A 15407-nucleotide genomic window follows, 5' to 3' on the forward strand; every position below is an offset into this window, starting at 1 on the left:
TCTGCTTTTCAGAAAAAAAAAGAGAGATGAGGCCCAAATAAATTCTAACTAAATTTCTGATTTGGATAGACTGGTATTTTTGGTGGAAGTCTGGACCTTGACACAAGCTCTCCATCTAGCTGTGTTCCTTCTAGGGGTCCAAATGTAAAACCCCTCTTATTGAGACTTCAGATTATGCCTCTCAATCTTTGAACCTACCAATATGAGGCAGAATAAAAGAAAACAAAAATACTTTTGTTACTGGCCTGGTTTGGAGGAACCTGATAGTCTGCTGACCAGTAGAAGGTCATTCCTAAGGAATACACCAACATCTGTCAAAAGAGAAAAGGAAACCCTTTATGAAGTAAACATTAATTACAGAAAAGCTTCTTGCTAGAGAGACTGAGACAGTCTTTAGCCACAGAATGGCAGAAGCCAAACTGTTTTTTTTTAAAAAAAACTAGACTAGAGGGAACATACATAAAAGTAGAATAGTGACTCTTCATACATGGACTACATAGCGTACAAGGGGTATTGCTCAATGTGAGGGGCTGAGCGAGGCTGCCCTCTATGCAAGGAAGCCATGAGTAAGGAAAAAAGAGTTGAACTGCTCTCTCAGTTTTGAAGCCCTTTGGGGATTAAACCAGTAACCCTACCTGTGGGACTGCCTAGGGAGTATGTCCAGGAAGAGGATTACTGAAATAAGGGCTGTCTATTCCAAAGCTCTGTGTTTCTGCATAGCATCTGAAGTGCTCAATCGTGTAGGAGTCTGAAACTACAACGTTTTCTGCCTGGATAGAGGGAAGTGTGCACTGATGTGGTCCTAGTGATATTTACATCTTTTAAGTGCTTGATTGTTGTATCTTACTGTCTTGCCAGAGGGACTCATTTGACAGGGAGAAGAAAACTAAATGGTTAAAAAAGCTGAGCACATTTCTGATTTACTGTGAGAGTTTCCACTCTCTGATTCTGTAGATACTGAAGTCTTGCTGCTTCTGGGATTAACATTACCATAGCTGGTCAAATTTCATGTTCATAAAATTTTTCATCCTTTCTGTGGGCCTTTACAAATAATACACTTCTGCAGACCTTAAGAACTGATGTTCAAGATTGATGTTGATATTGACATTCATTCTAATCTGATGGTGAGCTTCAAATTATATGTAAATTTTTCTAAACGTAGCTTAATTTGTTTAGTGTGATTAGAAATGGAGTTTGGCAGTAGTAGACACTTGATATGCTGCCTTGAAACCCACAAGCTTGTCTTCATGAGGTACTCTCAAGATTTATTTTAAAATATGTCTCACCTTTGTTAGTCCAATGTGCTTGTTTTTACTTCGTCCATGGAGCAATTCTGGTGCACTGAAAGGGACAGCTTCTGACTGAGACGCATTGTTTTGGAAAGACAAATTTCCTTCAGTAGACAGCAGCACTGACCATGGGCAAATCACACAGATGGTGGGGTCTGAAAAATGTTAGAGAAGGTAATGGAGTTGTTACTGTTAAATTCACTGTGCTGGGAAAATCTTATTGCTGGGGTCTCAACCACATAGCTAAATCTATCACTGGAGTTTCCTGGAGAAATACTCAGAAGTCAGTGAAATCATTGTTCATTTATGCATGTCTGATTTTGTCACTGCTTTCAGTGATCGTCAAAGAGCTGTTGCTTCTCTCACATCATGTCACACATAAAAACAATATACTGACTTCAGTGGACTTCTGAAACCTAAGAAAAGGTGGAATCGCATATGCCGATTCTGAATTAAATTAAAATCATAACTTGTGATTTTTACTAGGTTTTTATATACAAAACACAGGAGGATGTCAGAATAGCATAACACTCCCTCCAGTGAAGTATGAATACTCTGAAGCTGGCATTTGCAAAAGAGCTAAAGCTAGCTTCCATTAAATTGCATGACCGTGGTACAAATCTCCTCCCTGTGATATGTTTTTGTTCCAAGTGCTGCTTATACTCAGTCAGATCTGCATTTTAGTAATCTCTCTTTCAGTGCATTTCATCTAACAAAGCCAGGTAACTTTGCCAAGAAGTCAGTATCTTTTCATTCCCATTGTACAGATGAAGAAACTGATGCAGAGGCAGGCCATGGTGACTACACAGTGTCAGCCAGCATAACAGAAGCTGAGGTAGCAATAGAAACAAGACCTAAGTCCCAAAGCTATGGTCTAGTATGTTTTTGTTTGCAACTGTGTTTTGTTTCCAACTACCCTGAACTTTGGGGAAATTTTTACCAGAAGGCAAATACAAAAACTATCCAAACCAAAACCTAGAGTAAGTTCTACAGACACCATAAACAGCCATGATGTTTTAGCATTATTCACATTCAAGCTTTCTAGCTGCACATCAGCTCTATTAAAAGGGAGAAAAAGAATATTTCAAACAAAAATGCCTTGAAATGGTAAATGTAGACTCCTAAATCTGCCAGAGCCTTCATGGCACTAATAGGCCTTAATGGCCCTCACCTGGGGCCTCCAGCCTCAGTGGGACCTCAGCCCACACCCCCTGCCCACGGGCCCCATGGATCCATTTAAGCTCAGTCTGAGGCATTCAGTTTGGCTTAAGGTATTATGTGGGAGTGCTTGTTTCCAGTTATGTCTGTGCCTGGAGGTGGGCCTTGATTGATCCTGGCCCACGGGCTGTCTTCCTGGCTTGACCTCAGACTTCTCTTGTTGCTATAGACTTACCTGGTGATCACTGAACTGTGTCTGACCCTGGTTACCCTTGTCAAGCCTGATCATGACTCAGTTTCGTGGCTTGACCTTAGACCTGCCTTGTCACAAAGAACTTGTCTGGTGGTCTGGATTCCTGGTTCACCCTGGCTGCCAACCTGGGACCTGCCCTGCTCACCACTCTGGTACTGTGCTCAGATAAAACTACCACATGCTGGGAAACTTATCTGTTTTGGAAATAGATAGCCAGCTTGTGCTTTGGCCTTAGCAAAGGTTACCTAGCCTTCTGTAATGTTGACCAGCCAAGCCTTCAGCACATCTGCCTAACCAGTCATTGGAAATACTACTATAGCAAGTTGGTGCAGACACCAAGTCTAGCAGGTTTTATTAGATCAAGCACAGTGCAGCACAAATGCAGCAATACTGGCCCTGAGGAGAGGCTGATTCCAGAAGGAGTATGCCTATAATTAAGTGATGTGGAGCCAGAGATAAGCCTTAGTCAACTGGGATGGTACTGGGCAGAGGCAGTTCACCTTCTCTGCCCTCCAAGAAACTGGAACGTTGGGGACTGAGCAGCAGAATGAGTCAGGCTCTACGTTGCTTCTGGACTTCAGCTCTGTGAAGGCATGTTTGAGCAGCGTTGCACCTGACCTACAAACCAGGTTGGTTCTACATCCCTGCTTCTTGTTTTTACTCTTCATCTTCTGATCATGATGCCCTAAACTTATTTGGTGCAGCAGAGGGAATATTGGCTGATTATCCAAATTCAGTAGACATTCAGCAAGTCTTTTGGGAAACCAGAGATATGGAGAGCATAGGGTTAGTTTATTGTCTGGCACTGATTTAATAAGCCTTGATTAACCTCAGCTGAATCTGTCCAAGTGGGTATGTCTATACTGTATTCCTTAGCACGTTTCTAGTGCCTGTAGATGATTACTAGGTCATAGAGAACTGATTATATATTCATCCTGTTATAGTGGTCCAATCCATAAAAACCTAGTTGGTAATAAAAGTTCCCCCTCCAGCTATAGTAGAAGTTATATCATTTGTTTTCAATATTTCGTATTCCGATTTTACATGCTTATGGGGTAAGAACACATCTTATCCATTGTCCCCTCCAAAGAATTATCCATTGTCATAAGCAGTTCTCAAAATGTAACTGACAGGTTGTTCATTTGTGCTGTGGTAGTGCTGGCCTGCTGACAAGCATTCATCACAATGACTCGCCTAGCCAGTATGATAGTTAATTATCATCATCAAGCATGAAAGTTGCTACTAGCTAAATGAGGGGCCGTGTGGATTTGCCTGTCCTGTTCTCAGTATCAATATATGAAGGACATGATCCTAGCTGTTGCTGCACTTTGTGTGGGTATATGTTATTTGGACTTTAAGAACTCCTCTGTCCTGTTCTACCATCTATAGTTGTCCTTAGATGAATTGATTTCTGCTGTGTAGTTTGGTGAAAAACTAACACTACTACTGTGTGAAGATCTCTATGTTGGTATAGCAGCCTGTCTGCAACGCCAGTAACTGTAGCTACAGCACTGAAAGTTTCCTCAGTTTTATTGGAAATATATTACTACTCCCATCAATGCTTCTCTTCTGAGGAAAAAAAAATGCCCTCAAGAATGAATTTTCAAGGGTGAGAACTATAAGTAAGAAGATAACTTTCACCTCACCTTTGTGAAGGTCCTCAAGAAGCTGCACTGTGGCCAGGTACAAGAGTGCCCATATGTCTTCTTCCTCCAAAGGGCTTCCTTTTGCCCACAGGACCTCGGCCAGTGTCACACAGGAACTGCTCATGCCTGCTGCAATAAAAATCAGATTTGGGCATGCTAGAGGAGACTGAATTGCTCAAAGCAAACTAGTGACTACAACTATAACCTCTTCTCACAATAAGAAATCCTTTGTTCACCACCACCCTGCTTCTTTGATTGCTTAAGTTAGGCACAGTTTATGCATGTCTTAACCTGAGCAAGAGTGAAGAAAAAGGGCTGAACTAAATGACTTCCTGTAGTCTTTTCCAGCACTCTTACTTTTCATTTACTTTCCATTTGTAACCAATCACAAAATTGCAGGGGACAAATCACCTCTTCTCAGGAGATCCTTCATGAATTTGTACTGTTCACTTCGAGTGGTGATCTGAATGGTAGGGCATTTATTTTGCTTCCTAATTGGATACTCTTGTCTATAAAAACATGAGACAGGGATAACCAAAGCATAGTCCTGTGGGGTTTTTTTCCTCCTTCTAAGGAGAAGATAGATCAGGGAAATGGAAGTATTCTAAGACAAAAGGAATGGCAAAGCAAGAGAGGCACTATGACAAAGGCTTATAAACATAGTCCAGCAGAGTGATTTTTCTTTCATTCACTGCTCAGCAGACTAATCACTAAAGGCTTGGAGACTCTCACTAAGTTCATTGAGAGATTTTCTTGGTCAGATATCTAAGACATGGAACTTGCAGTTCATTCATACTAATGTATCTATAAAATTGCTTTGTTTCAGTGAACCAAATTAAAAGATAATTCCCTCTGTGTGCTGCTGAATAGCATGCAATGGCACCCAGCACACTGTCCTACATGAGCAGGAACATAAGACCTGGCCTACTGGAGAGTGTTGCTCCATGCAACTCCTTCTGTTCTGTATCAGATGCAACGTTGCATAAGATGATTTAGAAGAAGGTATCCTGTAGTGAAAAATAATGTAATGTCTATGGGGAAAGTATTTGCCTAATCCCAGGCAACTGGAGATTGACTTACGACTTGAAGTACCAAGGCTTATTTTCCTGAAAAGGTTTTAGCATACTAAATGTTGTCAGGGAATGTTTTGTTATTCACAAATGGGTCCGATTTCACCAGTTCTACACTTTAGTAGTGTACTGATTTAAGTTGAGCTGCTCTAGATCTGCACATCTGTAAGGAAGACTGAATCCAACGTTCAGCTTGGCTAAAAGTTTCTGGAATTAATGTATGCTTCTGCTGTTATTATCTGTGACAGTGAGTTCCGTAGGTTCATTGTATGCTGTGTAAATAGGGGAATAATGAGAAAAGTCGGAAGCGATCCATCTGTTGCTTTGTGGTTTTGGCATTGTCTATAAACCACCGTGGGAGGATGCTAGAGCCTAGGATGATGTTGTTATGTACATTGGCTATAAATGCAATCACGAAATAGCTTTACTCACAGCCTGAAAGCAGCTTTCCCCCCCGCAACCTTTTCTCCATCCTCTGTACACAGTCCACTTATTGCTGCCGTTTGTTCTCTGCCTGTAATAGAATTTGCCATCTGACAGCTGATTTCTTTGCCACTTTCCCATTTGTTAGGCAGCATTCAAGGGAGCACTGCAAGACCATTACAATGTTTTGCAGGACCAACTTGTTGCTAATTAATAGATATTACTTAGGCTTTGCTTCATGGGACTCTGTTCTGGCTTACTAGCTTGCAGACAAGGAATCACAACATTGAAAGAACAGTCCCTTGCTGCAGTCACCACAGGATTATGGACCAACCTAGTGACATTTTAAATGGAACCAGAGTCCTAATTTTAGTCTGTGTAGTTTCAAGGGATAGTAAAGCTTCTTAAGAACCTAACCTTAATTAGAAGAGACATATAAATCTGCTTAATCTAAGCCATCACCATCTCTCTTAATAAGTTACTCTGATAGCATTTCACTTAACCCTGTAGTACTGGGACTAAGCAATCAATTCACATCCACACAGCTAGAATCTGTGTGGCTTCTCCATAAGACTAATCCACCAGGCTACACTTACTGCAGCTTTATTTGGGACTGCCTCAGAGGAGGGGGACTGTAGCTTCTATTTGAAATGGAAGTACTTATACGAGGTGATTTCAGTGCTGATATTTCTAACTAGCTTAAATTACTCGATAAGCAACTATCCAGAGTCCAGGCCTTTCTGCTTCATGGAGCTAGTGAAATCAGCAGTTACACCTGAGCTGCTTCACTTTTGTAGTGAATGTTTTTTAGAGTAAAACTTGTATCTCAAATTAATAATAAGTGTGAATTAAATGAATCCAGCTAGCAATGATATGCAAATTTATTTTTAAAAATGATTAGGTCATATGCCCATGGAAATCAGTGTCTGTTTGAAGTTAATAAATTATTGCTTTAATGTTACATTTTACTGTATAGTTAATGCTGAAGCAGTATGTTGCTTTAAAAGCAAATTGACAATTGATTTTTTAAATATACTCAAATGCCCTGTATTTGTGAGCTGTATTTTTTATTTTTGTTTTTAAAGATCAGCATGATGTGATATTTCACAAAAACGTAATTGTATGAGTGGGGAAAAAATACATTTTTTTTTATAGCCAGCCCAGACTGCATACATGTTATGAGAGTAAAAATAATATAATGGTGGCATTATCATCCTAGTACTGTACATATTCATGGTCCTTCAGTTCAATAAAATCTGTGATCCAGAACTAAGAAATTCTGTCCTTGTTCAGACAAGCTACAAGTGATAAAGCAAAGCAATAAATTAGGAGGTAAGGAGCAGAAAGGTAACAATAACCTTGCAAGAAGACCTGGTTATTCACAGTACCAATACTCATCAGAAAATGATGCTAGATCTCATTGAGCCTGTGTGGAGAAGTTAGGGCAGCAGAATGTAACCACCCACTCTGGAATTTGGCCAGGACATAAAGGTTAATGTTTTTGGGCCTGGAAAAAGTAGCAAAGGACTTCCAGGGCCTGATTATACTGCCTCTGAGGTCAAAAACAAATCTTCCACTGACTTCTATGGAAGAATGTAGAAATATCTCCAGTGCTATCTAGATAGGAAAATCAGCCTAAGGAATTCTCACCACTCTAATATTCACAGCAAAGATTTATTCATTACATAGATCTCTTCAAGGCAATTTGTTGGTTGGGTTTTTTTCCCCCCTTCCCTGGGAAGAAATTAATCTACTCTGCTTGTGTAGATATGAACAGCAAACTAAGGTGAGGCTAACCGTTCATTCCACCACCACCATCCACATATTTATCACATGTATTTTTAATCTATTTTATTCTGCTTTGGTATATTTTGTTCCCTGTATGCAACCTTTCCTCCAAAGAGTCATTGATATCTAGGGTCAGTGAAGGTAATAGAATTGATTATGAAAGATAATGAACTACAGCTTTACAGCTGAATTTGACACTTAATAACAATCAGGCATTACTAATTTCATATGTCAGGGTCACTTTATGTGCAATTTGGCTTTATTAGATTTGGAAATCTTATTTAGTAACATGTAAGGGAGCAATTTGGCATTTGTCAACCTTCACCTTTACTTTTGCTGCTTTCTTCTCTGCATAGAGGCAAAAGAGCTAAAAATTGTTATTTGTGGGTATGGAAACTGACTTTCCCTTTTCAAACAGTTATGAAATAAACATCCTCAAGGGGCATGGGGGCATCTAGATTCCCAAATAAAGGACAGGCCTTTTCATGTAAGTATATCAGCTTACTGGGAAGTTGGTTCACCTATGGAGACAGTTTCTGTAGAATAAAAGTCTTAATCCATTACCTGGATTGTGGTGAAAAATTGGAAGAAAAGGGGAGATCACAGAACACAGCAGTGAATAAGACTGAAGAAGGAGAAACTGGGCTCAGGTTTTGAAATTACAGGTCAGGTTTGTTTCTGGTGTAGTTTCGGAGAGGTGGAATATCTGGGCAGAAACTTAACCAGTTTTTAAATTGCTTGAGAGTGCAGACGGATGTAGATTTTAAACAGCTGAGCCTGAAAAAGGGGTATTGCCTTCCAGTTTGACCATAAAGACCCATCCCAACCCATCTGTTAGAGGTGACTGATTTTGCCATGAGTGAGCCAGAGAGTGTTCACATAAGTAGGTCCTCTGAGAGGTCACTAACTTCTCAGCCACTAACCTCAGTAAGGGAACGTGAGGGTAGATCTGTACTGGCAGGCAACATGGTAGGCTTGGAGCGTAACCGCTCCCATTTGTACTACTACATCCGGAAAAAGTTGTCTGCCCACATCAGTTCTTGTAAGCTGGTGCACACCCCTTGCACATGAAGACACATGAAGTAGGCTAATATTGATTTTGCTTAATCACTACAGTCAGGTGTGATAGCATCTGAATCTCCATCGCTTATTTTCAGGAACAACCTTAGAGATGCCTTATACCGTTATTTTTAGTGCTACATCCAAGGAGACACACATGATTCTATACAAAGGTAGTTTTTAGCCATCTTCCTCCGCATACAGTATTTTTCTTAGCCTTCTAGCCCTTTCAGCAGTTGTACTTCAATTTCTTAGCTATGTCTAGCAGTCCCCTTTAGGTCTCAGATGCTACCTGATAGTCTAAAGGTACCTCCTGTAAATAAACAAGCAAAAACAAGGGGACCCAGTCCTGCTCCTATACACCCAATGGCAAAACTTCTCAGGGGCAATGACAGGAGGATGAAGCTAAAGAAAAATATTTTGGCATAAAAGGCTCAGCCAGAGGAGCTAGGTGTAGCCTCAGGTGCTAGTCTGTAAATCTGCTTTCAAATCTAAACTGATCAAATGCCAGGCAAATGGGAATTTAAAGTGACTTTTTCCTAAGGTATTGGAGGGCTAATAGGCTGATTTTAGTGGCTGGGAGGGTATGTCTGTGTGTGTCTTACATCCAAACCTTAGCTCTGCAACATCTGCTGTCTCAACCCCGGCAGGCTGAATAAGGCTTGCATCTCCCCTGAGGGCAGCCGAGGTGGTAATAAGGGGAGCATTAAGTTACTGTCTTCTGTGATACTGTGAGAGGTCTCGCAGCACACCCTGTGAGGGTCTCGGGTGCCACGGGCCTGGGGTGAAATCCTGGTCTGTTCAGTCCATGGCGAACTCCTATCAGCATCACTGAGTCTAGCCTTCTGTCCAGTATTCTTAAGTACACAGTGGGGAGGGAAAGCTCTGTAAGTGCAAGCTACTTTAATTTTATATATTAACCTAAATTGTTTCCATGTGTAGTATTTGAAATAAATGGCTTGATTTTTAAGAAGATCCTGTTTCAGCTATGCAGATTCTGCGAGTCCTTCCGCTCCCCCGGCCCCCCAAATACTAATTGCCTGCTCTGATTCCCACCATGTCCTCACTGCTCTGCCCGGTTATTTTCTGTCTTCCTTGAAGACTTCTGTAATTCCCCACCATTTGTCTGCAGTGGAGAAATAAATTGTGCTTAGCTGACACATTTGATAATTCTTAATTATCTTTTAGGATGAAAAACAGCTAGCTAACACATTTTAAGCAACATCCTTTTTCTTGACATGAGGTGTTGAACAATGAGTTAATATATCAAAAAACATGTTTTCTGAACACACCCTGTGTAGGAAGGGTCATAGACTAACAAAAAACAGGTGAGGGCTCCTACCTAGATAAAATCAGTCTGTCTATCCTGTCTTTTGCTTTTCCTCTGTGCTTTTCCACTCTTCAAAAATTAGCATCCTTTGTTAACACTCTGCCCTGAATGCCTTATATTTAGGAGTAGCCCAGTGATGAATTTGTATCTTTGCATCTTTATGACACAGGAGTTCAGAAGCTTCACTAAGTGAGTCTCAAAATTCATTGAAGACCTAGAGTTAATGAAAACACAGTATTTTATTAAGGGCAAAGCAGATGCTTTTTTAACACTAAGTATTCCAAATACCCAGAGGAAATTCTTCTTGCCTATGTCAGGCAACTTGATGCACAATAAATCAGACTTGATTACCAAATTAGGCAGATTAAAAAAATAGAGCTACCATTAACATTTTGATTGAACCACAGTTTTGAAGTCATCACTGATAAGTCCACAATAGGTTTACAGGGTTTCAGAAAGGTCTGTCCTGAGCCCAGCAGTATGTTGCTCATACGCTCCCATCAATCCCAGCTGCCCTGACTTCCCTGAGTCACTCACTGCCGTGGTGACAGGGACAGCATCAGGCATGAACCTGAAGGAAGAGTTTGCATTTTATGGAGGCACAAGGCCATAGCCTGGGATATATATTAAACTGGCTCTGGGTCTCCAGAGAGTACACTGAGAAAAGTTTGGGATAAGTGAAATAATTCTGTCAGTTCAAGAGTATATACTCTTAAGTACTCTTAAACAAACAGTTTTCACGTGAGGATCACAATCTTTTGTTCCCCAAGGCTGCAAGTTCTCTGCTGCTTTAAAAGTATCCCAGCCCTGTAATTTGCAATGCTATATGGAGTTTTTTTAGAGGTGTCCATCTACAGAATAACTAGGACCAGGTAATTATGAGATATTGAAGAAGCACTGAAAGCTGGGTCCAAGCTGTCTATCAGTGAAACCTCTAAGCCTGTTTTGTTTTGCATGCAATTCTTTACAGTCCACAAAACTGTAACATGCAATTGGCTATAGAGGAAAGAAGATGATTGCTTCAGTCAGTAATTGTGTTATGTTCACCATAGTTGAAAATGATGTAAGCTTTGGATAGAGCCTGACTACATCTGTTGTGTTGATGACAGTTCTGGTGTATTAGTTCAGGTTACATTTTGTGCTTGACACACAGTATTCTTATATGAGAAAACTACAACATACACTTACCAAAATTAAAGTATAGAAAAGATTTACTAAGAAATGACAACTAAATATATTACTTTTATAGGCATTATTCATGTTTATATGTTTATATTCATGTTTATATTCATAACATTTAAAACTGAAAATCCAAATAAATTCTCAAACAAAAAATATATTAAAATGTAGTTAAAACTGAATTAAGGGAATGTTGTGCCTATCACCAAGCTAATGACTATCCTGATAATCTTAGGGGAAATACAGAAAAACTGTATGGAAATAAAAGTAAATCTAATATCTTAATCATAACTACATGAATATTTTAGAGAAACAAAACAGAAAGTACGTAGGGAATATAGATGCTCTTGCTGTGTACTTCTGTATTTTTCAATGTCTAACTTACTTAAACTCTTGAGTTTCCTGTGTATATAATGCTTCTTAGGATCACTGCAGTGACCTTTTAATATATTTAAAGTCAGTTTGTGGTATATACTGCTATCCATAACAACATGTTAACATAGTTTTTACCTGGAAATAAAAACATAACAACTGGATAGACTGCTGGATATGGGCTAATTACTTGGCTTAAGTACACCCTACTATATTTGAATTCTAAAATACCTATGTATTTTAGCTACACAGAAAGTTGGAAGAGTCTGAAAAGGGTACATTTTTTGAAAGATCCAGTTTTAAATTAATTTCAGTCATAAACTGTTTTATTCACATGTATTCGATATACAGATTTTATACTCTGACTCATTGAACAATTGTTACTATAATTTTGGAGAGAATATGTTGTATTCTTTGTAACAGAGATATGAATCCTATGAAGTAAGAAATTGAACTCTCTGAAATATGGGGTAGGGCTTTATGGTTTTATAATTTGACTAAACAATATTAAAAATTTATGTTCAAATAAAGTAGACAGGAGGAGCCAAATCTATAAGCACTGACAAGTCAATAAGGGAGTTGCCTCATTGCTGAAGCACATGACTTCTCCGTAGAAAGATTATGCCATGGAGGTTATAGCTGTAATGATATAGCCTTCATTGTATAGTATCTTTACACCCTGTAATGTCAATTCATTTGTATTATTTCTGGTTTAGAAACATACACTTTAATCAGTAGGAGAATTAGCCAGGCCTTTTCAAAGTATTCAGCACTCAGGGGAAATAAAAATTCATTTCTGAAGAGAGCTAAATTTCATTGCTAGGAAACCATAAACTTCTCATGGGTTAGACCTCTAAGCAAAGACCAGCTTTTGAAAGTCTAATCTTTGAAAGAGAGAGGTGAAATCTGAATCCTGAACTGTGTGGTTATGTGTCTCTCTCTACTGAATTCTATGAACTGGGTGATAAGGGTGTTAAAATGGATGAGGTTTTATTACAAGATATTTGGACATTGTTTCTCAAAGATACAGTGCTGCCAGAATGTTATTGTTGCCAAAGGAAAAAGTGGAAAAAATCAGCATCCTACAGAATCAGGCTTACAAGGCCAAATTCTGACTCCTTCTTCACTTCAGTGGGAATCCACCTATGAATTGCAGATGAGAATATTATGTTGTCTGCATCAGTTTGCAAATGGATGTTCTGTCAATAGAAATGTATAAAACATCTCACTGGATAACTCCATGGAGAAGAAGGTGGTCCTATGTTTGTTCTTGCTAAGCTTATACACCCTATCACATCCATTTTGGCTGACGTTAAATGCGAAGATGTCTTAGGACTTCTATCTGTTGAGGACTACTGCCATTCTTTTGTTTTTTTCATGCCTCTTTCATGAAAAGTGAAAGCATAAGAAGGCATAACTTACTGGTGGCCTAGAATTGAATCTAGTGCTGTCAGTATTCAAGTGCTTCAAAGATTAAAGCTTCAGAGACATCCTATCTGCTGCTGCAGTGCCAGAAATAGTAGGACAGTAGAACTCAAACAAGGTGATAGTATTTTTCTTTTATGTTTGTTAGTATATGTCCTTTTTTCAGATATTATATAATTCTCTGCAAGGAGACAGCCTGGCTCCATAGATAGGAACTGGGAATCAGGAGTCAAATGCTACGCTGATGCTGAAATTAGAAGTATCAGTTCAATGCATGTAGAAGTACCTGAGCAGGCTTCACTCTAGCTATCTCAGGTGCCAAAGAAAAACTGAAGTCCCAATAGCCAAGATTTTAGCATATGCTATACAGACCTCCCAACGCCTGTCCATAGCTTCTCAAGCAGCTAACCTTGCTGTAGTCCATGCTGCTGTGGTGTGCCTGTTGTTAATACAGAAAACAGGTAATCTAAAGCTAGTTTGAGTCACATAAGTATCACAGTTGTACCTGTGTTTGCAGCACAGAGATATCCAAAAGTTCTGACCTTGATTCTGCTACTGACCAGCTCTATAATCTGGCAAAGTCTCAGTGCCTTCTTTCACCACAGAACAATGTGGTTTTCTACCTTTAGTGAGGCACTTTAGATGTATATGGTAAATTACCATTATTTGTATTTCTTTAGAATTTCTATCTAAAAATTTCTAAATCATTAATGTTTATGAAGCATATGCCAAAACTTCCATAAAATAACACCTGCTTTTATTTTAGAAACAGCAAGCTGCAGTGCAGAGACTTGGTTAAGATGGATGAGAGAATAGCAGTGAATAAATTAGGAAACCGGAATCCTAATCCAGATTATTTAGTCCCAGGCTGTAATCACCAGAACATCATATCTTTCTTGGGTTTGGAGTTCAGTGCTTTTTTTAATAAGTATTATTCAGTACAAATCTATGAATAAGAAACATTTAAAATAGTTTTCCAGAATTATGCAAGCTATGTTATACAAATGAAGGACTTATCCCTGCCATAAGAACAATAACAATTCATCCATTTCTAATTCATCCATTTCTATTCCTTTCCCTTCTGTAGAAACTAGGAAATAGTCTGAGGTGCTCTGAATTTTTATGAGTGAAAGTCTGTTATGGGTGAAAGTTTCTAACTCCTAGAGAAGGCAGGAGGTACCAAGCACAGATGTTCTAGAGCACAGTCTGACTGATCCTATGTTCCCATTTTTAATACAAGCAAGAAAAGGAATGAGCTTTAATGTAAAAAAAAAGAAAAAGAAAAAAAAGAAAAAAAAGAAAAAAGAAAAAAGAAAAGGTAAATATTAGATACTGCTGCATAAAGCAAAGAAGATGAATTCTTTAATGCCTATTTAATTGATGATGAGATTAAGAGAAATACATAAAAATCTACCTGTGCCAGTTGGACAGACACTGCATCCAGATAAGTCCGAAATCTTCTATATTTTTCCCCAATATCCAAAGCAGTTTAGATCTTCATAGTTGTAAAATTCACATAAGACATATTCGGGACTGGCTTTGACTTCTGTTTCTTGCTTTCTTATATGCGCTCTCTCTCTCTTTCTTCCTTCTTTCTTTCTTTCTCTCTCTTTCTACTGCTTTGTTTATGTCTCGTAACTAAGCAGTGTGTGGTCTGGCAAGTGGCTAAGCCAGCAAACAATAAAGTTCCTTCTCCTGCTCGCAAGCCCAGCCTGGCAGCTCCTGCTTTGGAGTTGAGGGCAATGTCATGGCTGCTGAAGCTGTTTACACGCTTTCCATTTCTTTTTTCTTTCCTTTTTTTTTGACAGTTCACCCGCCAGGTAATAGTCAGCTTTTAGGAAGTGGCTCAGTGTAAATCTGTGGGTCTGTCAACGTGTAAGACCTCAATTGGATTACCTGACGCACACAGGAGTGTTAGGTCTAAAGCCCTGTAGACTGATGTCACTTTCAGCCCTCTGCCAACCCAGGGAGAGGGGACGCACCAAGCCCGGAGTGCCCGGCCAAGGGGGAGAGGGTGTCTTTTACAGTCAGCAAAATCCTTCAGACTTTATCAACAATGCAGATAAGATTTTGATGGTCTGCCTAGCAGGAAAAAACACCTGAAAGTTAGAAAGGAATTTCACTGGTTTGTTTTATAGTGCTCAATCTGAAAAATCCTAGTTAGTTATTGCAGGGTATCACAGAGCACAGCGGGCGCTGGGATGCTCCAAGGCACGTCTGACTTGGACACAAGGAAGTGAAAAAAATATTAGCAAAAATAAAAGGAAGTCCTATTGGACTTTCAAGATTATTTTATCATCAGAAGCTGAAGTCATCTTTACTCCAGATCCTCATACTGCTTGACTTAGTATGATCCTCATACTAAGACTCTTTCCACTCCTGGTTCTTGTCCGTAAGTGCTCCTCTGGGGAGTAA

Source organism: Dromaius novaehollandiae, chromosome 6, assembly GCF_036370855.1.
Source record: "Dromaius novaehollandiae isolate bDroNov1 chromosome 6, bDroNov1.hap1, whole genome shotgun sequence".
In the NCBI taxonomy this organism is placed as follows: Eukaryota; Metazoa; Chordata; class Aves; order Casuariiformes; family Dromaiidae; genus Dromaius; species Dromaius novaehollandiae.